The sequence below is a fragment of the Myotis yumanensis genome, unplaced genomic scaffold (assembly GCF_028538775.1).
Source record: "Myotis yumanensis isolate MYYU_CA2020_CCGP unplaced genomic scaffold, mMyoYum1.0.hap1 SCAF_8, whole genome shotgun sequence".
NCBI classification, from domain to species: Eukaryota; Metazoa; Chordata; class Mammalia; order Chiroptera; family Vespertilionidae; genus Myotis; species Myotis yumanensis.
Window position 1 is genome coordinate 20,959,564 of NW_027223759.1, and position 16,869 is coordinate 20,976,432.

Sequence of the window (16,869 nt, forward strand, 5' to 3'; positions counted from 1 at the left end):
TTGTGGATATGCCACATGCCATTTTTCTTTGGGTGTATAAAGATGAATAAAAATTTTTCATCAGACTTTACCTGGAAGCTGTCAACATATCACTAGGACCATCTTCTTTCCCAAGTCTCCCATTCACATTGGTGATGATCTTCAGATCTCTTGAGCAAAAATGACATCAAAATTTATAGAAGAGAAATACAAAAACCATGTGAAAGGCATTCGATTGATGTTTTATACTTTACAGCTGAGATTTAACTGGTTATATATGACTTTTATGTCTATCTCCATCTCCTGTTTTTAAATATGTTAATTTTAAGATGATGATGTAGGGAAGAAAAAGATATTTGTATTTACATAGGTTTCCATGGCATTAAATAGTCTTGTATAACCCAGATATCTGCTGGGTCTCCCTGCTCTGAAGCTCTAGGTAGCATTCTTCAAACCTCTGTTCTATATGCTATCGAAGAGTCGATTTCCATGTAAAAAAAATTGGTCACTTTACTCAAAAATTCATCTCAACATTTGCAGGAAATAGAGGTGGGAGCAGGATTCCATCTTAAGAACATGAACATCGACCACTTTGACTTTCAGAAATTGCCATGACATGCTTTCCCTGGCCATATCACCCCTCACCCCAACCTTTTGCTACTTTACTAGTCCATTTTTGCAATACTTCCTCCCATCTCACTTCTATTCCTCCCTCCTGGATTGTCCTTCACCCTACCACTGGACCATCACTTTGGCTTCTTTCAAATCCTGCTCCAAAACTGAGCTCCAAATCCACTTTGCATGTCCTACCTCAAGGTGCTCAACTGAAGAAAGGAGTCTTTCATTTACCAGGAAACCATTTTGGTTTGAAATAATATCTATTTCTTGTAAAATATTTGCAAATCATTTTCCAGATGAACATCATGTCAATCATGTTTCATGCTTTTAACTTAGATTTATTCATGTGTGGAAAGACACATCTATGTTGACAGGTCCAGAGAGACCTCATTTTAAAGTAAAAGACATTTTACAAAACAAAAATACTAAGCTAGAAAGTATTAAGTGACATAATATTCAGGAATCAAAATATCTGCAAGTGACTTCTGATAATTCTTCTCAGCTCCTGCATTCTTGCCATAGTCTCTGGCTTCTACCACTCAAATTTAGGCACAATATTCAGCCCCTTCTCTAGCACACTTGCCCCTAAGTTTATTCCCAGCCATTTGGTAATTTTGATGCTAGTAACTTACATTAAACCTTTCAGGAGTTGAGATCACCCCCAAAGTTTCTCCCATCTCCTGGCTGCCCTCTCACCTCATTCTATTTTTCTCTCTCCTTATTCTCCTTTCAGGAACAACACAAATTCCTCTCTTTGTCCAACACATAACCATTCCAAAGGCATATATGTTACTTGAACATATCTCCAGGTGTCACTCTCCACCCACAGTGACTCAAAGTGTTTATTTCAAGTAAATACAAGCCTCTCCCAAAAACTAAGTTCTGGAGAGGAAGAAAAGGGGGTCTCCATCTGTGCTCAGAATGCAGTGGGTCTTGTCCAGTACACGACAGAAGAGACAGTCTGTTTGGTAAAGATTAAAATGAATTCTGGCAGTTGTCCATGGACTCACCAATGTTTGGGTTATATTTCAACCTTGATTGAGTACCAGGATTTCACAGACTGCCAACTCCTAGGTGCTTTGAGGAAGACTGGGTACATTATGCTTCCCTGTTTTTGTTTTTGGGTCTCTTCCCCATGTGTCTGGGGGTTTTCTCCCATGAAAACCAGGACTTTTCCTCCCTCTAGGCTTCAGCACAGAACCCAACCCAAAGCTTAACTCCTGGGAGATGCCAAATCCACTTTAGGTCTAAAGTAGAAATAATTTATTCAAAAACATAGTCATAACTCTATGGAGAATGTTCGTAGGGTGTATCATTTCACTCCAGATTCCCTGATAGGACAAGTTTATTTTGCTCAATCATGACTGTGCAAGGACAGGTTGTTTTCTCTAGATGTCTCTGCATAGAAATGAAAGGCAGGTCCATAGCATGAGGTGGATCTGGGGCTGTCCCTGTTCTGGGGATGTACTATATTTAGGAGTCTTTGCTTGCTCACTCTGAGTCACCTTGCCCTCTTTTTGCTATGTGCTTTTTACATACAGAGTCCACATCTCAAATCAGGCCTTCATATGCAGTTCCCCAGCAGTCATGGCATTCTTGCAAAGACAGCCTGGATGAAAGATTCCAGGAAGACATCATCACTGGCCTCAAATAGCTGAGGTCCTGTCACATAGAAGAGGCAGTAGATTTTCTCAGTTCTATGGCAGAGGAGAGGAATAGGGACAATAGACAGAAGCTGTTAAAAGGCAAAAACATCCTCATTTTGTAAAAGAGGGTTTTAGACCAACACTGTAATTGAGCTATTTCAAACATCTGAAGTTAGGTACTCCCCCAGATTCCCAACCCCAAAATGTATTATAGCAGTGATTTGCATGGGGTGTTAGAATGTCCTCTAGAAAGAACTTGAACCATGGCTGAACTTGGACTTTAGACATAGAAAAAGGCATGGTGAATTTAGGATGTGCAGATAGAATGCGACAAGAGAAGTTAAATTTCAAAGGGAAAAGTAAAGGAGAATCTGCAATGGAGGCAGAAAAATATTGGAGTGCTGGACATAGCCCCAGGGTCTGGGAATCTCAGGGGTGAGAGTGGAGGTTCTGGGACTGTAGCAAGATGGTGGCCCTGCTCTAACTACTCCATTCCCGGGCACTCTGGTAGCATGTGTATAGAGAGGAAAGAGCCATGATATTTAAGGACCCAAGGAATTCTTCAGAGAGAACCATAAAAAAGTAGCCCACCAAGAAAAGGAAACCATCTAGTTCTGTCTTGGCAGAAAAAAAATTACTGTCAAGTAGCTTGGAGCAGCAAGAAGCACATCAGTGGTCTGGGGTAGAAAGGCCTTGACACACGCTACAGGCCAAGTGCAGCTTCTGAGACTGAGCCTGGGACAGAGCTGTAGGAACATCAGAATTACTGGCCCAGAGAGAGTAGCAGCCAGGTGCCAAAAGTGGTTGGACTGATTCAGGTGCCCATGTGAGGTGGCCCTTGCAGCGGCCACATCTTTTTGTTTCTAAAGTCAGATTTGCTTACAGTAAAAATCTACCCTTTTTGTGTGTATAATTTAGTAAATTGAAGCACATATAGTTTGTAAAATCATTACCACAATTAAGATACAGAACATTTCCACCCCCCCAAAACTTCCCCTCATGCTCCCTCGTAATCCATACCCCTCTTCATCTTCATCACAGCACCCAACAATCTGTTTTGTTACTGTGTGTGTGTGTGTGTGTGTGTGTGTGTGTGTGTGTGTGTATACTATTTGTTGCCTCTTTCAAAATGTCATATAATTGAAATCATATGTAGCCTTTTGAGGCTGGTTTCCTTCCCTCAGGTAAGGCATTTGAGGTTTAACCATGATGTTGCACGTATCAGTCATATGTTTTTTCCTGCTATACTGGTAGTATTGCAGCAGTGGGGACACCACAGTTTGTCCACCTACCAGCTGATGGACTTCTGTGGATGTTTGGTTTTTTCCAGTTTTTTATGATTACAAATTTAAGCCTTTGCATGCAGCTTCAGTGTGGACATTTGCAGTTGGTAGGTAAATATCTAGAAGGGGATCACTGGACAGTACAATAAACATATATTCAACTTTATAAAAAACAACCAAAACATTTTCCAAAGTGGCCAGATCCTTTTGGCATTCCCACTGTGCCTGCCTCTTATGGTGACCTCGTTTGCAGTCACGGGATCTCAGGCTGAGAATATTGACATTCTACTTCTATTGTCCCAACATCCAGAAGGTCAAAAATGTTCAAAAGCAGAATTTGCAGCCCCTGGAAATGTGAGTTTCCTGTCCCTGTGGGTATCCGGGCTGGGTAACTGCTTGTCAGGGATGTGGTAGAACGCTAGACAGTATCACCATCCAGATCTCTCCCAACTCTGATCCTATGATGCTATGAAATGAAAGTCACCCTGGCCAGTGTTCTGAGACACCCGCCACCCACATTTTTACCACTTGGCTCACTAGACAAACATTCATCTTGATGTTTGACATCTTTATCAGTCTGACTGATGTGTTTCCCTGAGTCAGTATTTTTCATGCAATCAATTGGATCTCTTGGCAGTTTTTGCAAAAAAGTAATAAATTAATGGACCACCCACATACTGTTTCAGGTTCATTTGCTGACCTGTTTGGGACTGTAGATATTTCACTCAACCTCTTCATGCTTTAGCTTTCCCACTAATCCTGCAGAGCACACTAAGAATAGGAATGGCTAAGCAGTGATGTTGGTATTTATAACTAGTAAGATTGCTTTTACTTTCTTCACTTTGCTATGAACTCTGGAGTCGTATAGACCTGAATTTGGATCCTGACTCTGTTAACAACTGTGTGGTCCTGAACAAGTAACTTAACCTCTCTGAATCCTGATAAAATGTACATTCTCTGCAGAGGATTAGTTAATGTAGGCAATGCACCTTCCATAGTGCCTGGTAGAATCCACGCTCTGGGGAGCATTAGCTTTGTTTCAACTGTCCTTGAATATACCCTATCACCACTACTTAAGAGAACTGTGGTCATCCCAGGATAGGACAATGGGAAGTGTGGAGCTGGGAAACAGCACCAGACACAGAGCAGAATGGAGAAGAAGGCATGAGAAAAGTGGCCACAGGGGCAGATCATGGAGCTAAATGGGAGTTGAATAGGGGCCATGGTGACCCCAGAGATGTGACCTATCAGCAAGCATTGAGAACTTTGTCTCTTTGTGGTGAAGCTGGCCCCGAATTCTGGGTTTGGAACCATTGCCCATATCTGTCTCTGAGCTCCTGGCCCAGGACATCTTTCTGATTAAGAATTCACATTTCTATGTCTTCCAAGGCTCATTGACTCCTCCCAGCCATACTGGGTCTGTGAAGAAGATATCTCCCAAATTTTGGGGGGGACACCAAAACCACTGATATTGGGTAAAATGGCGACAGAGCAGTTCTGCAATGCTTTTTTTCTTACAACCAAAATAGTGAGTGGATCTAACTAGGTCTTGTCAATCAGGTTTTGCCAGAGAAATCAGAAACTTTTAATACCTGTGAATTTTGTTTTTATAAAGATTTCCCTAGACCAGGCCTTTGTCATTCTAAGAATGTGGAATGCCAAAGTGAATATGCCCCTCAACTTTCATGAGAAATATCTGTAAATAGTTCTCTAAATCAACACGGTTTCTTTCTCATCTCCCATCTCCACCCCTGGTTACTCCCCTCATTTCCTTTCCTGGCCATGTAGTAGACCAGGATAGTGGGTTCCAGCCAACAACTATGTAGTGAAGGAGCCAAGAGATGGATAACCTGGTCTTGACCTATCCCGGATCTTGGGAAGGATGGGAGAACGAGAGCCCGCCCAGAACACCAGGGAGGAGAGAACACTTGATTGATTTAGAGGGAGAACATGCCACCTGGATCCCAATATTTCTGATTCATGCGAATTTGTGCAAGTGACAACTTCTCCTAGACTGTGCTCAGACTCTTCATTATAACATGAGAGTAATATGACTTCCTTCACAAGATTATTTTGGGAGTTAAAGGTTATACACATAAAGCATCTGGCACACTGTAGGCACTTAATAAACCATAGCTACCATAGCTACTTTTATCATCATTATCTTTCTTTTTACTATAAGGGTTAAAGAAGACAATCCAGTTGAAATTCTAGCACAGATCCTACCAGGTACTCAGATGTATGACTGAAAAGGAGTTTTAAAGCAAAGGCTTTCCTGTCTCTATTACTTATGGCCTGAATAAGAACATAAACAGGTTCTTTGCTTTTCATCAACTATGTCTTTTGGCAATAACCTCAGAGTGATGGATGATCAGGAACTTATATCGTTTGAATGTCACTTTTCAGCTACTTAGCTTTAGAAACATTTTATTAAGGGGGAAGTTAATGCAAGTGGCTGATTTCTCATACTCATTATTAATTTTTGGTTATAGACATCATTTCTCTAGGTCCTCCAAATGTTCCCTCATCCTCCCACACCTAGCACAAATCATGGGAAATCAGGAGTTGGCCTTAGACACTGTGTTTTGCCTCTGCTTGCAGATCACAGGCAATACCTGTTTGTAGAACAAACAGAGGAGTCTGGTTTCCAAGGCTGTCAACCTGGAAGCCAATCCACTTGCTAAAACAATTGGAAACAGCATCTCAACAACTTGCAGCTAAGTATGAAGGTCTCAGTCCCCAGAGTAGCTCTCACATTACAAAACCTGGCAGAAACCATTTGCAAGGGGGGGGGGGGGGGGAGAGACAAGGCCCAGGTCACTTTGTTCCTGATATAGGAATCTGAATGGCATATAGAATTGTGTCCAGGTCCCAGACTCAGATACCACCCCAGACAGATAGCCGCCCAACAGAATGAGCTGCTTCTCTCAAATCAGCCATCTTCCTCTTGCCTGACCCTCCATCCCATTTCTGTTTCCAATCGCCACATTAGAAATCAAACCTACTTCTTTGACAAGTCATCAGAAGTTGATCCAGGTAGAATAGAATGATTTGAGGGCAAAAATGGAAGATAAAGTCAATATGGTAGGAAGACTTTAGACCAGGGGTGGGCAAACTTTTTGACTCGAGGGCCACAATGGGTTCTTAAACTGGACCGGAGGGCCGGAACAAAAGCATGGATGGAGTGTTTGTGTGAACTAATATAAATTCAAAGTAAACATCATTACATAAAAGGGTACGGTTTTTTTTTTTTTTTTTTAGTTATATTCATTTCAAACGGGCCGGATCCGGCCCGTGGGCCGTAGTTTGCCCATGGCTGGTTTAGACAGATCTCAGGGAATGCCATCTCTCTCTGATCCATAGTTCTAGGATCAGTATCACCAGGATCCAGGTCTTCTGAGAACCCCTGATAGTTTCAAAATGGATTAGAGGTGACCGAAGATAGTAGAGTGCAGGGGGGGGAATACTCAAAATAAGGCTGAAATATGGGAGCCACATAAATGAACACACTATCAGACCATTGAGGATGTCTTTCAAATGAAACCACAAAAAATCAATAAGAAGCAGAACTGAAAGAAGAGTGTTGATCCTCTGAAATCATACATGTCTGATGCTCCATGTCCTCATTCCCAGGAAGATGATCCAGCACATTCCCTTTGGAGCTTATGCAGTCTAAGTTGGGATTCTATTGCTTGCAACCACGAAAGTTCCAGCTACACATTAGATATTGATCCAAAGTCACACTGTGAGTAAGAAGCAAAGCTAGTCTACTAACCAAGCAAACCTAGGCCTGCCTGATCCAAAGGCAGGATTTTTTTTCCCATTCTTCACATTGCCTTCTATGTCTCTCTTTCCTAAGGCCAAGTTCATCCACTCCTCCATCAGGGGCAGGAAAAAAAATTAAGCTCACATATTTTGTTCAATAACAAACTGTTAAGAATTGTTTTAGGTGTTGGTACTACAATGGGAGCAGGTTTGGGAACAAACTGAATGGAAGGAGGAGAGGAAGAAGGGAGAAGAAAGCAGAACCTGCTGTGGAATCATTTATGGGTGTTCTCTCCTTTCTAGAGCCAGTATAAGCTAAAGGTACTACCTTCTGAGAAGGTGCATCCTTTAATTTTGTCTAGTGTAACTTTCCTTAGATTTCTAGCTAAGAACAGGCTCCATCCTCACACCAGTCTGGAAACACCATACTAGTGCATCTTCCTGTTTCAACAAAATAGCTCAGCCTTCTTGGAAAACCAAGCCGGAAATCAAAATGTCCCATCCTAGGCCTTGAGCCTTCACTAAATGCATGCTGACTCATTTCTCATAGACAAGTTAAACTCCTTTTGGGAGAGAAAACTAAGCTACAGATGCCCCAAACCCAATTCCAAAAGCATTCCAGGAACGGGACTCAAAGGGAGCCAAGGGAAGTGGAGCGAGGGTGGCAGGGCTGGGCGGACACCAGAGAGCAGGAATGAGCTTCTGCCCTTCAGTTACTTTCCAAGAGTGGTTCCTTCCAGCCAGATTGATTGGGATACATACAGCTGCCTCCTTGATGGGATTCCAATGTTGGTTTCCTCTCCAAAGTTGCAGCAGGAGAGGACAGTCAAGCAAAAATTAAAACAGGACTAAGAATCCCTCTTCAGCTTTCCCTCAGCCCAAATGAAGTAGAAATGCAGTCAACAAAAATAGCATAACATATGATATCACTGACAAATTAGTAACTCAGCACAAGATTATTCAATAACATTGCCTAAGAACTAATTGTTTGTATTTTATGTCTCTAGCATCCTGGGAAGCAAATCTAGTCTAAAAATATAGAAACTGAGACTCTTATGGGAATATCAGCTGGGCACTTAAGTCTGTGTTAATGGTCTTGACTCCATTTTAAATATTATTATTTCTTTATTAAAGAAGCAGTATCTATTTTTTATAGTAAAAATAAAAAATCAATTATATAGAAATGCTTTTTACAAACCCCCTTAATTTATTTTACCTCCAATAAGATATGCATAAGTTCCAGATTTTTTATGTATTTATTAATGCTTTATTTTATAAAAATAGAAACATACATATTTTGCAATCCTTTTCCCTCTCAATTTTATCAATAATATCTAATCCAGATCACCATTTTAAATGGCTATATAGCATATCATCATATGGATATTTCATAATCTATTCAACAAATCCCTATATTATTTACTATTTACTATTTCCAATTTTGTAATATAAACAACACTATAATAAGATTCCCATGTTGCACATACAACTATGTGGATTTGCTTTGTCATTTCCTTAGGATAGATCTCTAGATGTTTAAAAAACATGTAATACTTAATTATTTATTCATATGCCTGCCTTCTAGTAGGGTTCCACCAAATTACATTTCCACCAAGTCATGAGTGCCTGTTCCCCCAACTCTCACTATTGCAGTTATTGTCATTATTTTCCTTACTTCTTAGCTAAATGTAAGTGTATTGATAACTACTTTCCTTTGCTTTGATAGGCATACCATGAGAATTACTTTTTATTTTGGTTGTATTTGTGAGATAAATCAAACTTAATCATTGTTAGTTAATAGACTAGAAAGGAAACAAGATAGAGTCCACTCAGGTAAATGGCAAAAGTTGGAAGTAACACGAAAAAAAAACAAAAATTCCTCCCAAGAGAAGAAAAGGAGATGCTGGAAGGTGACTTTAGTTCAGACAATTTCCTGTGCCTTTGCCAAATAGCACCTGAGACCAAGAACTCTTTCTGCACCATTGGAGGCCCTGGTTAGTCTTATAACATCCATTTTAAATTGATGTTTCCCATCCAAGTGATGTGTATATTCAACTTGCAGATGGTGTGCACATGATCAGAGTTATAGTTGCTTGGTCTGCAGAAGAAGACCACCCAAGAAAAATGTTAGAGATTCTTACAGGGAACTATGCTGGGCCCTCACCTAATATGGGACCCCAGCCCTCCCATCGATTAGCAGCTCTATTAACAACACTAGACTCCCAAACCCAAAATACTAAAGAATTATTGGAACCCATGTGAAAGAAATGATGACATTTTGAAGTGCTTCTCCTGCACTTATGATTGCATAACCTCTTTTAATTCTCACAACAAACATTTGGAGTAGATTTCATTATTTTTTCCACCCTACAGATGAATAAACTGAAGCTCAGAACACTGTGATTAAACCAGAACTTGAATCTGTGTCCTCTATTTCCAACCTCATGCCCTTCACACTATCACCACTTGGTAGGATTTGAAGTAACACTACTCACTTCTAGTACAGTCAAGTGAAGTTTCAAATGAGAGCCCAAAGGCGGTAGGGGGGCAAACATTTTGTTTCACCAGATAAGAAAGAAAAGAATAGTGAGGTGACAATACCCAGAGTCCTTTCAAGTTCTGGGCAAAAGAAAGGGTATTTCCCTTCACGGGGTATAGACTCCAATGTTTACAGAACTTCTGAGAGCTGATAAGAAATCAATCTCTTTCAGACAAGTTAAATCTAAATTAGTAACACCCAATTGGCTTCTCCCTGGAAAAGCCCATCCCAGGCCCATCTGCCTTAGGATGAGTTGCTTAGAAATCATGGAGATCATGCAGAAACATGAGATGCTAATGTGAAACACCAATTATTTGGTCTCCTTCTTTCCATAGCAGCTTTCCTCTAGGGGGCTATGAGAAGGTCATGGCCACCAGATGTTGCTGAGAGGAAAAAAACTGATGCCTGAGCTTTGCCAGAAGCCTAACCCGAGCCCGCTGTACCCATGGGGCTCTCTCTGACAATCCCCGTGGAGCTCACATCCAGAGTAACTCCTCCAGAACTTCCGATTATGCATCTTCCTGAGCAGCAGGGCTCAGAGGGGGTGTGACATCGTGACACAGATCATCTGGTGCTAAGTGTTTGTGGAGGCTGAGATGAGTCTGGTATGCTAGTTTGATGGCTGCTGTCTGAGACATCAAAGCAGTGAAAAAGTTAAAAAAATAAGCCATCTTAAGATGTTCTCCAGAGTGGGTGAGGTCTCATAAGCAAAAGCCTGTAGAATTCTATCATCCTATCCACTTCCCCTTTATCCCACCCTCTCATACTTTGCTGAACTCTCTGCTACTAGCCAATGCCTCTTTCAACCTAAATTAAAGCTTTTACTGATGGAGCTTCAAAGCACTCCATCTCCTGGCCTCCTCCACCTTCTTGAATTTCTGTTAAAGGGCCATAAAACACCGCCTCTACTTGCAGAAAGACAAATGCCACATGGCTCTATCCTCCAGCCTTCCAGTTCTTTTCTAGACCATCCCACAAAGCAGAGCAGTCTTCAAGCTTCCTGCTACCTAAGGTGCTTAAATCATCCCAAATCCCCAACTCTGGGGAACCTTCTCAGAACCTCCTTCATCCCACATACCCACACCAACTGCCATCATCACCACACACACAAGCTCCCATTCTGAGGCAGGCACTGACCACAAATGCCTCAGAGCCACGTCTGCTAACCCACAGATTCACACATCACATTGCAGGAGCTCAATTATTTTATGACTAAAATCAAGCTCAGAAATCTTGTCTTCTCCACATTCAGTAGATTCTCTCTTCTTCACTCACCAAACTGCCTCATTTTAGCAAATTCTGAGATCCTTTGTGTTCCAAGGACTTACAGTCTTCCTGTAACAATGAAGTGGGTTAGATATCATTATTCCCACCTTATAGGGGAATAAATTGAGGTTCAGAAAGACTGAGTGATTTGTGCAGGTTCACACAGATTTACCCAAGATCACACAGTTGTTCAATGGGGTTTAAAAAATAGGAACAAGAGGAAGATCAAATCCTGAGGGAGGGAATAGCAGGAATAAGCTAAGAAGGTTGGGGGAAATAGTTGAAGTTTTACATTATAGGCATTTAATGATGATAGTTTTTAAGCAGAAAAGCAAAACTAGGCAGAGGAAAAGAAAATGTCAGTACAAAATACTCTCTAAAATCATTAGGTCTAGGCTCTTGCCTCCAGAAAAGACTTAGCTTAAGCCACTTAGATCAGGTGGAATCATTTCTCAGAAATCCAAGCTGCTCCATGTTTATGTGGGAAGAAACACAATGTAAATGCCATAAACCCTCACCCGAGTCTTCCTCCCATGGGCTCATGGGCTCCCCTGTCTCAAGCTGCCCCAGGACAGCCACACTGCAGCAATGGCTTGGTAGGCAGCTCTGATTTGAAGCACAAAGCTCAGCACTCCCACTTGAGTCATGGTGTGGTTTTTGTGGGAAAGCCTATGCCTTCCCACACCAGACCTAAGTGCAGGATAAATCCCACAAAACCTCCTACCCGAAACTGCATTAGTACCAAAACCCTGTGCATGAGCCCCTGGGCTGTTCCTGGCAGAAGGCAGAGCTGAGTCTCTGGTCACAGATGTGCACAGAACTCCCAGGAACTCAAAGTACCCAGATGCCAAGACTCCAATAGCTGGGAAGCTAACGCACATGCACACACAGACACACACACACACACACACACACACACACACCCGTCCCATTGGCCAAGCCAAGACCCTCTTCCCAGGGGACTAGTAGTGGTTAAGAGGACACTATAACCAGGGTCAGAAGACCTGAGTTTTTATCCCAGGCCAGTCACCAACCAGCTATGGAGCCTTGAACAAGTCACTTTACCTTCACCAGGTCTCAGCTCTCTTACCTCAAGAATATCAGCCCTCCCTACTCTGCAGAGCTATTGGAAGAACAAGTGAGAATATAGATGTAGAAATCATAACCAACTCCCAAGTCCTTTTATACTTCTTGCTTGATGAGAGGCTGAGAGATGATAGATAGATAGATAGATAGATAGATAGATAGATAGATAGATGTTCTTCCTCAGATCCTCACAAACACATTCATACTTTCAAGATAGTACATCCTAATTTCTAGTCCAGAGAATAGGAAAATAACCCAATCCCAGGGAAATACTCACAACCTAACAGAGTGAGTGATTAAGGATGTGTGTTTTGCAGTCCTAACTCTACCTCTCATGAGTTGTGTAACCTTGGACAAGTTATTCAGCCTCTTGTTGGCCTTAATTTCTTCATCTGTAAAATGGGAATATTGATAGTATCACCTGATTGACTTAGTCCCCAAGTAATAGTGAATGCTGGCATTATAAAAAAAAATCCAGACTCTAGCTCTGTGATTCTGTTCTTCCATTCCTCCCCATACCATACATCCCAGGTATATCTCATAGGTGTGACCCTGGGTATGCCTTGGATAGTTTGACTCTTCCTTTGTCCCATGTCCACCTCCTGGCAAAAAGCAGATCTCCTGAAGTAGCCATAGAAACAGAGTTTGAACCACCTCCAAACTGCTGGGGGTATCAATGGCTGATGGGGAAACTAAGCAGAAAGAGTGAGACCCCTGGAGAAGTGTGCTACCTTCCCCGGCATCTGACAGTGAGAATCTGACAGAGAAACTCCATTGGACACAGTTATTGACTGTCATCTATGTTCATCAACATCACTGTCTACACCATTCATCAGCATGAGGGATGCCCCCTGTGGTTTTATCTGACACTCCTAAGCCTTGGGAGCAAAGGTTGCATTCACTGCATGAAAGCAACCAGTTGAAATGTAAAGTGTTTGGTCAGACCTGCAATTCAAATTCACATAGTGTCTCCGCCCTGCCACACTTCAAGCTTCTATTCCTCAGTTCTATTGGCTAACTTGTAATTGGGGATACAGCCCAAACCTGGAAGCACCAAAGGTCAAGGGACTATGCCACCTTAGAAACCATCTGATCTACTCATTTCCCTGATGGAGAAAGCAAATCCCAGAAAAGGTAAGTTACTTACCCAAGTTTATAAGTTGAGCAGAGAGCAGCACAAGAATCTAGGAGATGATAGAGGCATCTTCCCACTTCTTACTTGGGAAGAAACATGACCACAAAAAAAGGAGGAGGTCCATTGTGGGATAAGGGGTGTTGGTTGAATTTCAGGTGTATCACAGAGGGTGGATGATCATTGACCAAGAGTTAGAAAACCAGAGTCCCCCAGTTTAGCCTTTGACCAGCTGGACCACCCTACCCCGTCACTTCACCTCTCTTAGAACTCAGTTCTCTTTCATAAAATGGAGCAACCACTCACCTCTCAGAACTGTTGTAAGGAATAGATGAGAACATTTCTTGAAAACCATAAGGCTCTACATGTGTACCACCAAATTCTGCCCATCAGCACTGCCACCTTTACGCTTTTGTTCCTAAGGCTCAGTATAGGAACCAGGAAACAGGTAGAGGGGAGAGTTAGGCATGTTTTGTAAGCAGATCTAAGGCCAGGGGCTTCTCTCAGCAAAGGGGCCCAGAGCACTAGGCTAAAGCCATGTCATTCACACAGGGCTCAGGTTGAGTCTAAGCAGCTTTGATTTGAAAAGACTAAGAAGGAGGTGGAGTAGAAAGAAAAGTTGATGACGCAGCAGAGTTATGCCCACAGTACCACACTGCCCTCTGCTGGGCACTGGGGAGAAGACACCTAGGTTCAGCTAAGTCAGACAAATTGAATTCAGAGGGCCGTGTCTTGGGATCTATTCCCCTGTCTCCACACAGTACAAGCCCTCTCCAAGTTGAAACAGAGACAGGGGACAGCCCTTACCCTCAGCAATCTCTTCTGTCCAGCCTAAATCTTCCTCCTGTTCTGCTTCCCGACATTCTCCACTCTGACCTATGAGGAGTCTACAAGCAGTCCTTAGTCTCTCACTCTGAAGCCAGGATTTAACGGGTCTAGAAAACAGAGCAGCCCCCAGCTCCTGCCAACTCACTGTGTCCTCCAAAATAGGGTGGCTTCTCCACACTCGGCATATTCCAGTCTTTAGGAAACGCCCGTTGAGGTGAGGAGCCCTGCAGGTTTCAGGGATGAACCAGAAATTCTGAGACTCCTGGGAACATCAGACACAGACTCCACAACTGACCTGGAATTAGGAGGAAGACACCCAAGCCTGCATTGTGGCACCATGAGAGTACAATCAACGGCCCTTGCTGTGCAGACCTTCCCCCACCACACCCCATTCTCTGGCCTTTCCCTGCCTATATGGTTCAGAGCAGGGCACTCTGCAGCTGACTGACCAGCCTCCAGGCATGGGCTCAGGCCACGCTCCCAGGGTGCCCTTGTATGGACCTGGAGAGCTGCTGCAGCCGGCCCAGCCATGTGACGTGAGTGATTCATACACACAGACACTCAAACCAGCTTCTCCATTCTCCCTCTCCCAGGCCATCACAAAAGGCACAGTCTCAGCAGCTCAGGCTAGAAACCCTTCAGCACAGAGCTGCATTGTTCCCAGGGTCAGGAAGGGCTGGAGGCTGAAGTGAATTAGGAAGACAGGGAGCCCAGGCACAGGGTGGTTTTCCATGCAGCATATGTGCCTCACGCAGGCCAAGCCACTTCCTGTCCTGGCTCCAGCTCTGGAGCTCAAGTTTACATCCTCCTCCTTCAAAACTGACTTCGGGTTGGATTGTTGGCTTCCTTTATTTTCCACTCTCTGCACGTGTGCATGTCTTTGAAAAATATGCATATGCTGTTTCTTTTTTCCTCTCCGACACACGTCATTCTTTAGAGACCATAATATAACTTCGGAGCCCAGCAACCCTTGTTTAGCGGGGGATGTTTTATTCATTCTCTTCTGCTTCCTACCCCCAACCAAACAAAGCCAGGCAGATAGATGGGACTAGAGGGTGTAGTGATGGGTGAAAGGGAAAGAGAGGAATCTGATCAGCATTAAGGGGGTGGGGTAGGGTGTAGGTTAGGGGACATGGTCAAGATTGAGGCTGTCAGGGACTGGGGAAATTATTCCCATTCTTCTGAATCTCAAATATGAAAATCTACTCTGGGTTGTTGCAAATAAGTCCCTAGTAAATAAACACTTGGAATTGGAAGGGCTTTCGGAAGCTAAGTGGTCCCATTCTGATCATCTGGAAGGTGTTTCTTCCTCCAGAGCAGGACCACGGCAGGCAATTCTGTCTGTCCAACTCATTAGAACGTGCTTCTGGATATCCAGTCAAATCTGTCCCCAATATGGTAGACTGTAAAATGGCCAGCATTCTCCACTCCTCTTTGTTCCCACGTCCTTTGCATGTCCCTTTGCTGGACTGATTTAGTGACATGCTTTAACCAATAGAATGCCGCAAAATTGATACCATGTCTTCAAAGAGCCTAGGCTTCATGGAACCCTGTCACTTCCATGAGAACAAAATGAGGGTAGCCTACTGAAGTTGAGCAAACACATAGAGAAGACCTGTGTCATCCCAGCGTGGGACATCTTAGACCATCCAGACCATGGCCAACCAGGCTGGCTGACCATAGATGCCACAGTGAGCCCCAGCCGAGATCAGCACAGCTGGCTCAGATCAGCAGAACCGCCCTGCTGAGCCCCGTCCAAACTGAATGCCCTCATAATTATGAGCTTAAATAAGTGGTTGTTTTTTAAGTCACTAAGTTTTGGGATGTATTGTTTTGCAGAAAAAGTAAGATGATATACCCCATAACCACCCTCTAGAACTATATAGAATAATCCTGACCCCTAATTCAGGGGACAGCTTTTGAAATATTGAAATAGCTAATTATCATCACCTCTAAGTACCAGAATGGCTCTTGGGGAAGTCACACAAACTAGCCCCTCCTTAGAGGAAAACCTTTGTTCCTAAGGTTCAGTGTAGGAAGGGGAAAGTCTGCACACCCAAGACATTCATTGCCATTTCTTTCCCATACAGTGCCAGCCCCTGGAGCTGCAGAAGCTCTTTTGCAGTTGATGTCAGCATCCTTCAGTAGCATCACATCACTTCACCTCCGACAGTCCCAGCACTCCAATGTTCCTGTCTTTCTAGCACATTGTATTGCCAGTTAAGAGAAAAATTGAAGACTGAGGTGAGGATGGTGCTAAAAGTACAATGAAACTACTTAAGTTAATTAGGCTTCTTGAAGCCACTTCTAACCCAAATCAAAATTGCCAAAAGCCTCCAAAACAAATGTCCTTGGTTTGTTTCCAGCCGAGCCCTCGCTCCATGGGCCACAGCAGTAGGAGGGTGGTCAGAAGCTGCTGGCTTCCAGAATTCGCCACGTGGAGTGAACAACAAATGCACTGAACTTGGTCTTAGAGCCTGACGCAGAAGGTCACCATTCCCACCACAGGCGACAGACTGGGCCAATCGCTGCCCCTGTTCTTAACCAGACACAGAGGGAAGTGATGTTGTGGGCAATGGTTGCCATCTGTGGATTTTCTGGCTGAAAAATTTCTTTGCTACAAATTTGCCAGTTTCAAACGAACCCTTGCAGCTCAGCTTCCTGTTTTTCATTTGTGCTCCCCATGTGTCATGGCACAATTACTCTGGGAGACCTTGTCAAAATGGA

The 16,869-nt window shown here is 43.1% G+C and overlaps 1 long non-coding RNA gene across 2 annotated transcripts in view; it reads right to left on the reverse strand.

Annotated features, from left to right (window-relative positions):
• LOC139015546 (uncharacterized) overlaps positions 1 to 14,519 on the reverse strand; it is a 109,673-nt gene extending 95,154 nt beyond the window's left edge. Inside the window, exon 1 of one of the 2 annotated variants that reach the window (XR_011472457.1) lies at positions 14,438 to 14,519. This is a non-coding gene — a long non-coding RNA (uncharacterized lncRNA). Of the gene's footprint in view, positions 1 to 14,121; positions 14,176 to 14,437 lie in introns of those variants that run through there. The other variant, XR_011472456.1, reaches the window with a different exon arrangement.
• Positions 14,520 to 16,869: the final 2,350 nt, after the last annotated feature.